The sequence below is a fragment of the Hippocampus zosterae genome, chromosome 15, assembly GCF_025434085.1.
Source record: "Hippocampus zosterae strain Florida chromosome 15, ASM2543408v3, whole genome shotgun sequence".
Classification (NCBI taxonomy): domain Eukaryota; kingdom Metazoa; phylum Chordata; class Actinopteri; order Syngnathiformes; family Syngnathidae; genus Hippocampus; species Hippocampus zosterae.
Window position 1 is genome coordinate 16,459,843 of NC_067465.1, and position 9,138 is coordinate 16,468,980.

The 9,138-nt window shown below is 43.8% G+C and overlaps 1 non-coding gene across 1 annotated transcript; it reads left to right on the plus strand.

Moving 5' to 3' along the window:
- The first annotated feature begins 457 nt into the window (after positions 1-457).
- trnas-uga (transfer RNA serine (anticodon UGA)) lies at positions 458-539 on the plus strand. The gene has a single exon. It is a non-coding gene; the product is annotated as a tRNA-Ser (tRNA).
- The last annotated feature ends 8,599 nt before the right edge of the window (positions 540-9,138 follow it).

Below are 9,138 nucleotides of genomic sequence, written 5' to 3' on the forward strand. Positions count from 1 at the left end.
CTTGATCCTCACTAGGGTCGCGGGGGGTGCTGGAGCCTATTCCAGTTGTCTTCGGGCAGTAGGCGGGGGACACTTTGAATTGGTTGCCAGCCAATCACAGGGCTCACAGAGACGAACAACCATCCACGCTCACACTCACACCTAGGAACAATTTAGAGTGTTCAATCATTCTGCCACGCATGTTTTTGTAATGTGGGAGGAAACCGGAGCACCCGGAGAAAACCCACGCAGGCCCGGGAATAACATGCAAACTCCACACAGGGAGGGCGCAGCTTGAACCGAACCCGGTACCTCTGCACTGTGAAGCCGACGTGCTAACCACTGGACTACCGGGCCGCCCTACGCCAACGTTTGTGCCTCAAAATAACTGCAATTTTCTCTGGACTCGGGCTCAGGGTGAAACGCGACCCTCAAAATTATTCTCCTACAAAAATGTCACCTAGTCAACATTAGAACAGTTGTTGTGGCCAAGCGGTTAAGGCGATGGACTTGAAACCCATTGGGAATTTCCCGCATAGGTTCAAATCCTGTTGACAATGATCACCACCTGGAGAAACTTCTTCTAAAAGGTTGTGCTTCTTTTGAAGAGAGTCAGCATGTTTTATGTCAAATCGCCAAACTACATTCCCTGTTGACAGGACTTCAACCTGCGTCGGCAGACCGAACTGTATTTCTCATCCATAATCTTCACCATGGGGCCACACCAACATTTGTGGTGCAAAATAGCCGCCATTGTCTTAGGACTCTTGCACGGCACTCAAAATTAAGTTCTCTCCTACAAAAATGTCACCTATAGTGAAAGCAACTACGTTGTTGTGGCCGAGTGGTTAAGCTGCTGTGCTAGAAATCCATTGGGTTCTTCCCGCGCTGGTTCAAGTCCTGCCGACAACGATAATCCCTCGGAGTAACGTTTTCTGAAATGTTGTGCTTCTTTTGAAGCGAGTCAGCATGTTCAATGTCAAATCTCAAAACTGCATTCCCTGTCCACAGGATTTAAACCTGGGTCAAGAGACCCAACTGCATTTTTTTGTCCATAATTTTAATCATGGGGCCACACCACAATTTGTGCCTAAAAATAACCGCCATTGTCTCTAGACTCGGGCTCAGGGTGAAACACGACCCTCAAAATTATTCTCCGACAAAAAGGTCACCCAATAGACTTTCAATCAGTTGTCATGGCTGAGTGGTTAAGGTGATGGATTTGAAATCTCCTTAGGTTTAAATCCTGCCAAATGTAAATAGTTTCACCTAATCTTCTAAAATGCTGTGCTTTTCATTGAGAGTCAGCATGTTTTAAATCAAACCTCTGAATTTTATTCACTGTTGGATTTATTATTGTTTAGTAATCATACATTCACGTATTATTCGGTTGATTCTCGTGTCGTCATTTTATGCTCGCAATGAAGAATGCTTCTGCCTGTCAGTATAGTTTGATTTTGCTTGCAAAGAAGAACGCTTATGCTTGCAATCATTAGTTGGCTTTGCCTGCAATGAAGAACGCTTATGCGCTCAATAAAGATTTATCCTTTATTATTTACTCACATCTATAATCATTTTATATTCTTCATTATGTGCTCACTTTTGCTTGCTGTACTGTGTGAGAAGTTAGGGTCGCAACCACCTTTCCGAGGACATGGCTGGGAAGAGATAACTGTTAAGACTAAACAGCGAGCAAGGCTGAACCGTGAATGGAGACATCAACACCAGCTGCAACGGGATGTTTATGTGTATTTGCACACATGTACGTAAATTGCACTCACATACACACACATAGTCAAACAAGTTCAGTGTGTGTTCAACAGCCCCTACCCTTTAGGTTGGACACACCTATGTAGTAGCTTTTCCCAATAAATGAGGAGGTGAAGGGGGAGATCGTTAGGGTTACGTGTGGAGAACTGAAACCGAACGCTTCTCCTCGTTCCCTCCTGGTACCAGAATCGAGTCTCCTGTCTCCTCCTTTTGGTTTTTCTTGAGTGTCAATTTGGACCGACCTGACATTTTTGGGGGCTCGTCCGGGATCGCAACATACCTGACGCCTCCAGACGCTGAGTCGACGGCCAGGAAGACCGTGGCCACGGCAAAGACACCCTTTCTGGGACTGGGTTTCGGCTCCTCGTCTGGGGGCTGAGGGTTGAAGCGAATCCCAGAGGAGAGAGGACTACTCTTGGTGGTAAGTAGGGCGGCGGTGTCCTGTACGTACTTAAACTCCGCATCGACACTCGAGGAGTGTTTGCGCGCCGGGTTTGTAAAGACGGAGGTCGGGGTCTTTAAACCTGTTTTTAATTGAAACACTCTCAGGACAGGTGTTGTAGTTTGGTTTGAACGCTTGGTTCGAGACCCTTTGTGAGCCTGAGAGGGGTTTGTTGAGAAGGACCTCTTTCAACGGTGATTGAGTGTTTGCGCGCCGGCAAAAAGACGAGGTCTTTTTAAGCCGCAAAGCCCTGAGCCATACTAGTCCCTATCAGGCATACAGACCGTGCAAGTCTCATAAACTGGTGAGGGCGACAGTGTCCTGCACGTGCTTAAACTCTGTGTGTAAATAATGTGTGTTAAACCCCGGGTATAAATAACATAAGATAGGATATCCTTTATTCGTCCCACAATGGGGAAATTTACAATAATAATGTCTATATAGTGCGTTACCTCTGGTCAAGGTAATAGGATAAAACCAAATTAAATGCGCATAAATGAATGACTGTGTAACTGTGTGAGTGGAGGTTCGCTACCTCATCTAAACAGGACATTTGTTGTGGCAACTGTCTGAGGAAGCAGATGCAAGAATTTCCCGCCACGTTGGTGGTAGAAGGTTGGAAATTACCTCAGTCGGAGAAATTGCCACCCTGTTCAAGGGAATAGTCAGCCTAGTTACCCTAGGTAAATCGCTGACTCTAAACAAAAAATTCACCCCCTAATTCGCAAATGGGGGTTCATAATAGTAAGACCGTGGAGAGAGGTGATCCCAAAAAGAAGTTAACATGTAAGGACTGGAGATTCGTAGAGAGCCAATGTCCTTCGAAGATAAAACATTTAGATACGTGGATAGAAAAATACAAATTCGCTGGACAGCTCCTCCTTTTCCTCCATCCCCTCCACCCTCTTACAGAGGGGGCCATCCGATGGCCACCAGGGGAAAAGGAGATTTGGGAGTGGAATTTTCAAAAAATTGGAGTAGTGTTTTTTCCCCTGCTGCGACGACGGTTGACTCATCCGGGAGTGAGGTACGAGACGCTTTTCCCATGATTGAAGTTGCAAATCCAGACATAAAAGATGAGTCGCCTGTCATTCTTGTTTATAGAACATGGACACAAGAAGATGTAAAAAAAGCCGTAGACGGCATTACATCACATAAAATTGACGTGGTACAATTTGTCCAGGAAATGGAGGATCTGCGAAAATCATATCATCTAAATGGAGCTGAGGAGCAACAAGTTTGGATGGCGGCTTGTTTGACAGTAAATTGATGGTGTATACTGTATCGATATTTGGATGGAGTGAAGTCTTCTCGCGGATGACAAAATTAAAAGTTTGGATGTGCTTAACTTGGTTGTGAGCGGTAGTAAGGTGAATATTTTGGTTTGTCTGTAGGGTTGTGTCTGCGAATATGTGTTGGATTAGTCTTTGCGTGTGGGTGTGTAGATAAGCGTGACTCTTGGCGCGACTCATGGAGTCTTGTTTGTTTTGTTTTCTGGCTTTTGCAGTGTAGAAGGTTTGTATGGCATCTATTATAATTACCGGTACTTGTAATTGAAACTGTTTTTATGATAATTCCTAACACCACTTCAGCTTCATTATTTCAACCGGCGCTACATGCAGTATGTGTAAATCAGGTAAAGAAATAAAATGGTTGAGTATGGGTGTGGTGACACAGAGAGTTTTGGATACTTATAGTGGGTGACAGGCAAGTGAAAATATTGATGGTGAGACGTAAGGTGATGATGGAAGTTGAGTATGTTGAGAATAAAGAAAGGCACAGGCAGGTGGGGTTTGACACAGTGATGCTACGAATGAGGAGGTCACCGTGTGTTTAGGTTGAAAAGGGCCGGAAGGTCACGAGATGCTTAGATGGTTGTTTGTAAGTCGTAAACAGTGGACGTGTGTGGGACGTTGTTAACTTTCTGGGAGGAGTTAGAATGTGTAAGTATACAGTGAAGGCCTTGATCTGGATGATTTGTGAATGTTAATGTCTGTGGGTTTCAGTTATCTTATTTGTTTTATAAATGCTTCTGTTATGCTGCTAATTGCCAGAATGTTCCGATTATGTTCCAATGTTTTTTTTAGATTACGTTCATAAGATGCACATTTCTCTTGAAACCTGAGAAGAGCCATCACGGCTCCTGATGTGGGAGGAATGATGGTCTTGTCTCATGAATTTGGAAAATTCTGTTACAACTTTGCTATCCGTGGATTGTGTTGTGCCTTCCGTCATTATGAAATTTAATGACTAGAGTTGAAGCTATCGTCGAACATACAAATTCTTGTTGGTTTGAGTCATAAAAAAACCCGTCAGATTTTACGACACATCTCATTTGTGCATACACAGGCTGGATTTCTAATTTCGTTTGTCACAAGAGCAAAATCTTCCAGCTTTAATCAGCACGTTTCAGGGTCGCGTGTGAATAATTTACAATTGGCTTCGTTAACTTAGTATGACTGCACGTTTTAAGGTCAACAGTGGCATTTTTGAGTATCACGCATCCTAGGTGGTGTTTACCAAAGACAGTTGTGGCATAGATAAGCCTTTTTGGCAGCAGTGTATGGTGTGAACTCTGCATGCTGGAAGAGTGCTAGGAAAAAAAAAAAAAAGAAAAAGGGGATGAGCTGTTGCACACTAGCATGACGTTTTTTTGTCGCCTGGTTGGCATTTATTTTGTGTGTCTATGTTGTTATGTCGATCCCCTTTAACGCTGGAAAAATGCACAGTGCTTAACCGTGCTACTTTGTTGTGGCTTCCTGATGGGTGTTTGTTTGTTTGTTTTTTTGTTTGTTTGTTTGTTTGTTGGAATGTGAACAGGTAATAGTGATTTGAGAGGTTGTAGGAGGAAGTACAACAAACTCATCTCATCTTATCTCCCGTTTTGTGTGTGTGTTGATTTGTTTCATATTAATACTGACCTGCATGACTGCCTGGTTGGAAACTCTAAATTGTCCCTAGGTGTGAGCATGTTGTGATAGTTACGCGGCTCACGCGGCAGCGATTTCTTTTTTTTTAGGGGGGACTTGCTGACTAACAGCAACATGATAACGTTTTGGGTTCAGTTCACTTCTGTTTTATATGCGGCAACAAATTGGGCAGTGAACCCAAACTTCTTTTTTGTGTCATGGATTATCTTACGCATTGGCAGGGGGAATGGTGTCTCTGGTTCGGAAACATGATACAACCTATGGTTTTAACCAATGTTGGAATACGGTACATTTTGAACTACATCTCCATTTCAGATAATGTAGATGGTTTTCGTTGAATTAATGAGGGGATGCCATATTGCCGGGGTTTGGTTGAGGCTTTTCCAAAATGGGTCGAAAATTGATAAAATGGAATGCATGTTTCCCATTTTATTTGAGACACTATTGCTCCTGCCATCCACAATCTGCAGGATTGGTAGCAAGTCTGAAAGTATATGGTTAAAATTCAATTAAAGAAATTGAATTGAAATTGAATTGACTTATATGTTAATATTACGAGAATGGTGTTTTCTTCTTTGTTCGAAATATTGTTTGGGAGACTATATATATTATTGATAATTTCTACAAAATTGTGAACTAGGAAATTAAGCTGATTCGGTTGACAATATGTGAGAATGTTTTGAATGAAAAAAATGAATTGAGATTGCCGTAGGACGATTGTGCTTTTTCACAGCAGGTTCCAGCAGACATGGCTCTGATTCGAAACATGAAAAACAAACATTGTGTTTCTTTGAAGTGTTGATGACCACACCGTTTGATGGACATTGTGAAAAGGTCATCTCGACAGAAACATCCACTGAGGAAGGTGAGCGAAGTCCGGTGACGCGATGGGCACAGTATTTTAGTTACTGGGAACATCAAACGACCGGCGGAAGAAGTTTCAAGACACCTTTGCACTCATTTAGGGTGTGTTTCTGTCGACATGCTAGAATATCAGTGGTGGAATGTCATTTCCTGTTATATGATCACACTAACACATGGTCGACTGTTCTTCTTTTTTATATGGGATTTGTGCTCTCCTTTAGCACATGTGAATGGGGGTGTATTTTTTTAATAATAACCTACATTTTGCGAATAGATCTAGACCAGGGGTGTCAAACTCATCTTTGAGGCCGCTTTGGGGTTACACCTTCCTTCGATGGGCCGGTACGACGGAGAAATTTGATTAAATGGTTATATTTTATTAATTGTACAACTCAACTCAACTGTGTTTATAGAGCAACTTGAATCAACCATCGCTGTATACAAAGATATGTACATGGAGTGGATATATCAGAAATACAATGATGAAATTATTTGCTAACAACTACATATGGATGAATTGTGCCAATTCTGAAGCCAGTCATATTTTGTTCAATTATTGTTTGGTTGAGTGTTTTATCAGGTAACAAAATTATCACAAAATCTCGACATTATTCATATAGAATTTGGGAATTTCGGTACACATTTTAGCAGGGTTTATGGAGGTTGATGTCAATTGCTTTCACGGGCCAAATAAGTGCATGGGGTTTCGACTTTGACACCTGTGATTTAGATGATCTAGGGAAGGGAAATGAAGAAACACATTGCGGCACAAATTGTTGTATACTTTTTTGTTTTGGTGGAAAAAGTATTTTATTTATGATCGATCTAGTCGATCTCATTGTGAAAATAAAAATTGAGAAGTGAACACACCATGAGTGGTAGAAAAGAGCACAACTTTTTTATAAAAGCCCCCGTTCAGTCTCAATGGCGGGGAGCGGGCCGGCTCGGCGGCGGAGAGCGGGCCGGCCCGGCGGCGGAGAGCGGGCCAGCTCGGCGGCCGAGTGCGGCCGGGCAGCAGGCCTCTTGGACAGATTGAGACATTTTTAAAAAAGCCCCCGTTCAGTCTCAATGGCGGGGAGCGGGCCGGCTCAGCGGCGGAAAGCGGTCCGGCCCGGCAGCGGAGAGCGGGCCGGCTCGGCGGCCAAGTGCGGCCGGGCAGCAGCCCTCTTGGACAGGTTGAGAGATAAAAATAAAAAAACCCCGTTCAGTCTCACTGGCTGGAAGCGTGCCGGCTCGGCGGCGGAAAGCGGTCCGGCCCGGCGGCGGAGAGCGGGCCGGCTCGGTGGCCGAGTGCGGCCGGGCAGGAGGCCTCTTGGACAGATTGAGAGATTAAAAAAAGCCCCCGTTCAGTCTCAATGGCGGGGAGCGGGGAGTCTCCTGTCTCCTCCTTTTGGTTTTTCTTGAGTGTCAATTTGGACCGACCTGACATTCACTGTCGACAGGATTATAACCTGGGTAGCAGGACCCAAATGGATTTCTTGTCTTTCATCTTCATTTTGGGGCCACACCAACATTGTGGTGCAAAATAGCCGCCATTGTTTCAGGACTCCTGCACGACTCAAAATGAGGTACTCTCCGACAAAAATGTAGTCTATAGCAAAAGCAAATCTGTTGTTGTGGCTGAGTGGTTAAGGTGATGGACTAGAAATCCATTGGCTTCTTCCCTCGTAGGTTCAAACAACGATCACCGCTCAGAGAAGTATTTTCTGAAATGTTGTGCTCCTATTTGACAGTCAGCATCTTTCATGTCAAATGTCCAAACTGCATTCCCTGTCGACGGGACTTCAAGCTGGGACGAGAGACCATACTGCATTGCTTGTCTTTCACTATCACCACGAGGCCACACCAACATTTGTGCTGCAAAATAGCAGCCATTGTCCCAGGACTCGGGCTCAGAGTGAACCGCGACCCTCAGAATTATTCTCCTATAAATTTGTCATTCATTGGAAACCAAATCGTTTTTTCGTTGCCGAGTGCTTAAGGCGATTGACCTTCAAACCCTTTGGGATTTTCCCGAGTCGGTTAAAATCCTGCTGACCACGTACATCTATCGGAAAAACATTTTCTGAAAATCTGTGCTTTTCTTCGAGAACGTCAGCATGTTTGATTTCAAATCTTCAAACTGTATTCGCTCTTCACAGGACTTCAACCTGGGTTATACAATACAATACAATACAATACATGCTGATTTATATAGCGCTTTCACAACAAAACAAAACAGTTAACATTTAGTAAAATAATAAACAACACATAACATAAAACACGGACAGTCGTGCAGTCCTAACCACTTTTCTGTCACACGCTTTGTTGTTTGAAGCAGTTTGTGATGAAAAAGACAAGACTGGATTTCTGGCCCATCGTCTTCATCACGGGTCCACGCTAACATTTGTGGTGCAAAATAGTTGCCATTGTCTCAGAACTTGGGCTCAGTGTGAACCGTGCTCAATCCAATGTCAGGCCGCCATGGAGCCGAGCGCATGACTGAGTCGGGACAGATGGACAAATGACCCCGTCTGTATAAAAGGATGGGGCCAACGGTCACTGCTCCCACAACAACCTCCTGCATCAGCCGCCACCATGAAGGCTCTCATTCTTCTCTCCGGGCTGCTCCTGTTTGTGTCTGCCGTGCCTCTCCCCGGGCCCACCTACCACGCCTTCTGCAGAACACTCTGGTAAGTCACATTGTACATGAAACGCCGGTGGGCCAACGAGTGCGCTTAAGTGCTAAGCTTGGGGGTCGGGTCAGGTTCGACGCTAAGATTCTTCACCCTAACGCCACATTAATTTCATATTGAACACAATGGGCCAGGCCATCTGTCAAATTAAATGATTTCCTTTTACTTCATGTCTTTTCCTAAAATAAACCAGAATTACCAATTGTCAAATTTAATCACACTGGTCAACAGAGAGATAAAACAAAGGCAGATTCAGAATCCGCACAAAAAGTTCATTTCGAAAACTTTCCTCACATCTCTGATTTAAAACCCGTTGTTTTACCAAACACTAATTATTATGAACAATAATGAGTGAATTTATTTTGTGTACCATACATGTCACATGATGACAAAGGTCCAGATGTTTATGGCCCTCTGACACAAATCAGAAGTACACTGTGACCCGTGGCACTAATTTAAAATGTAAAATGAAAGAAAA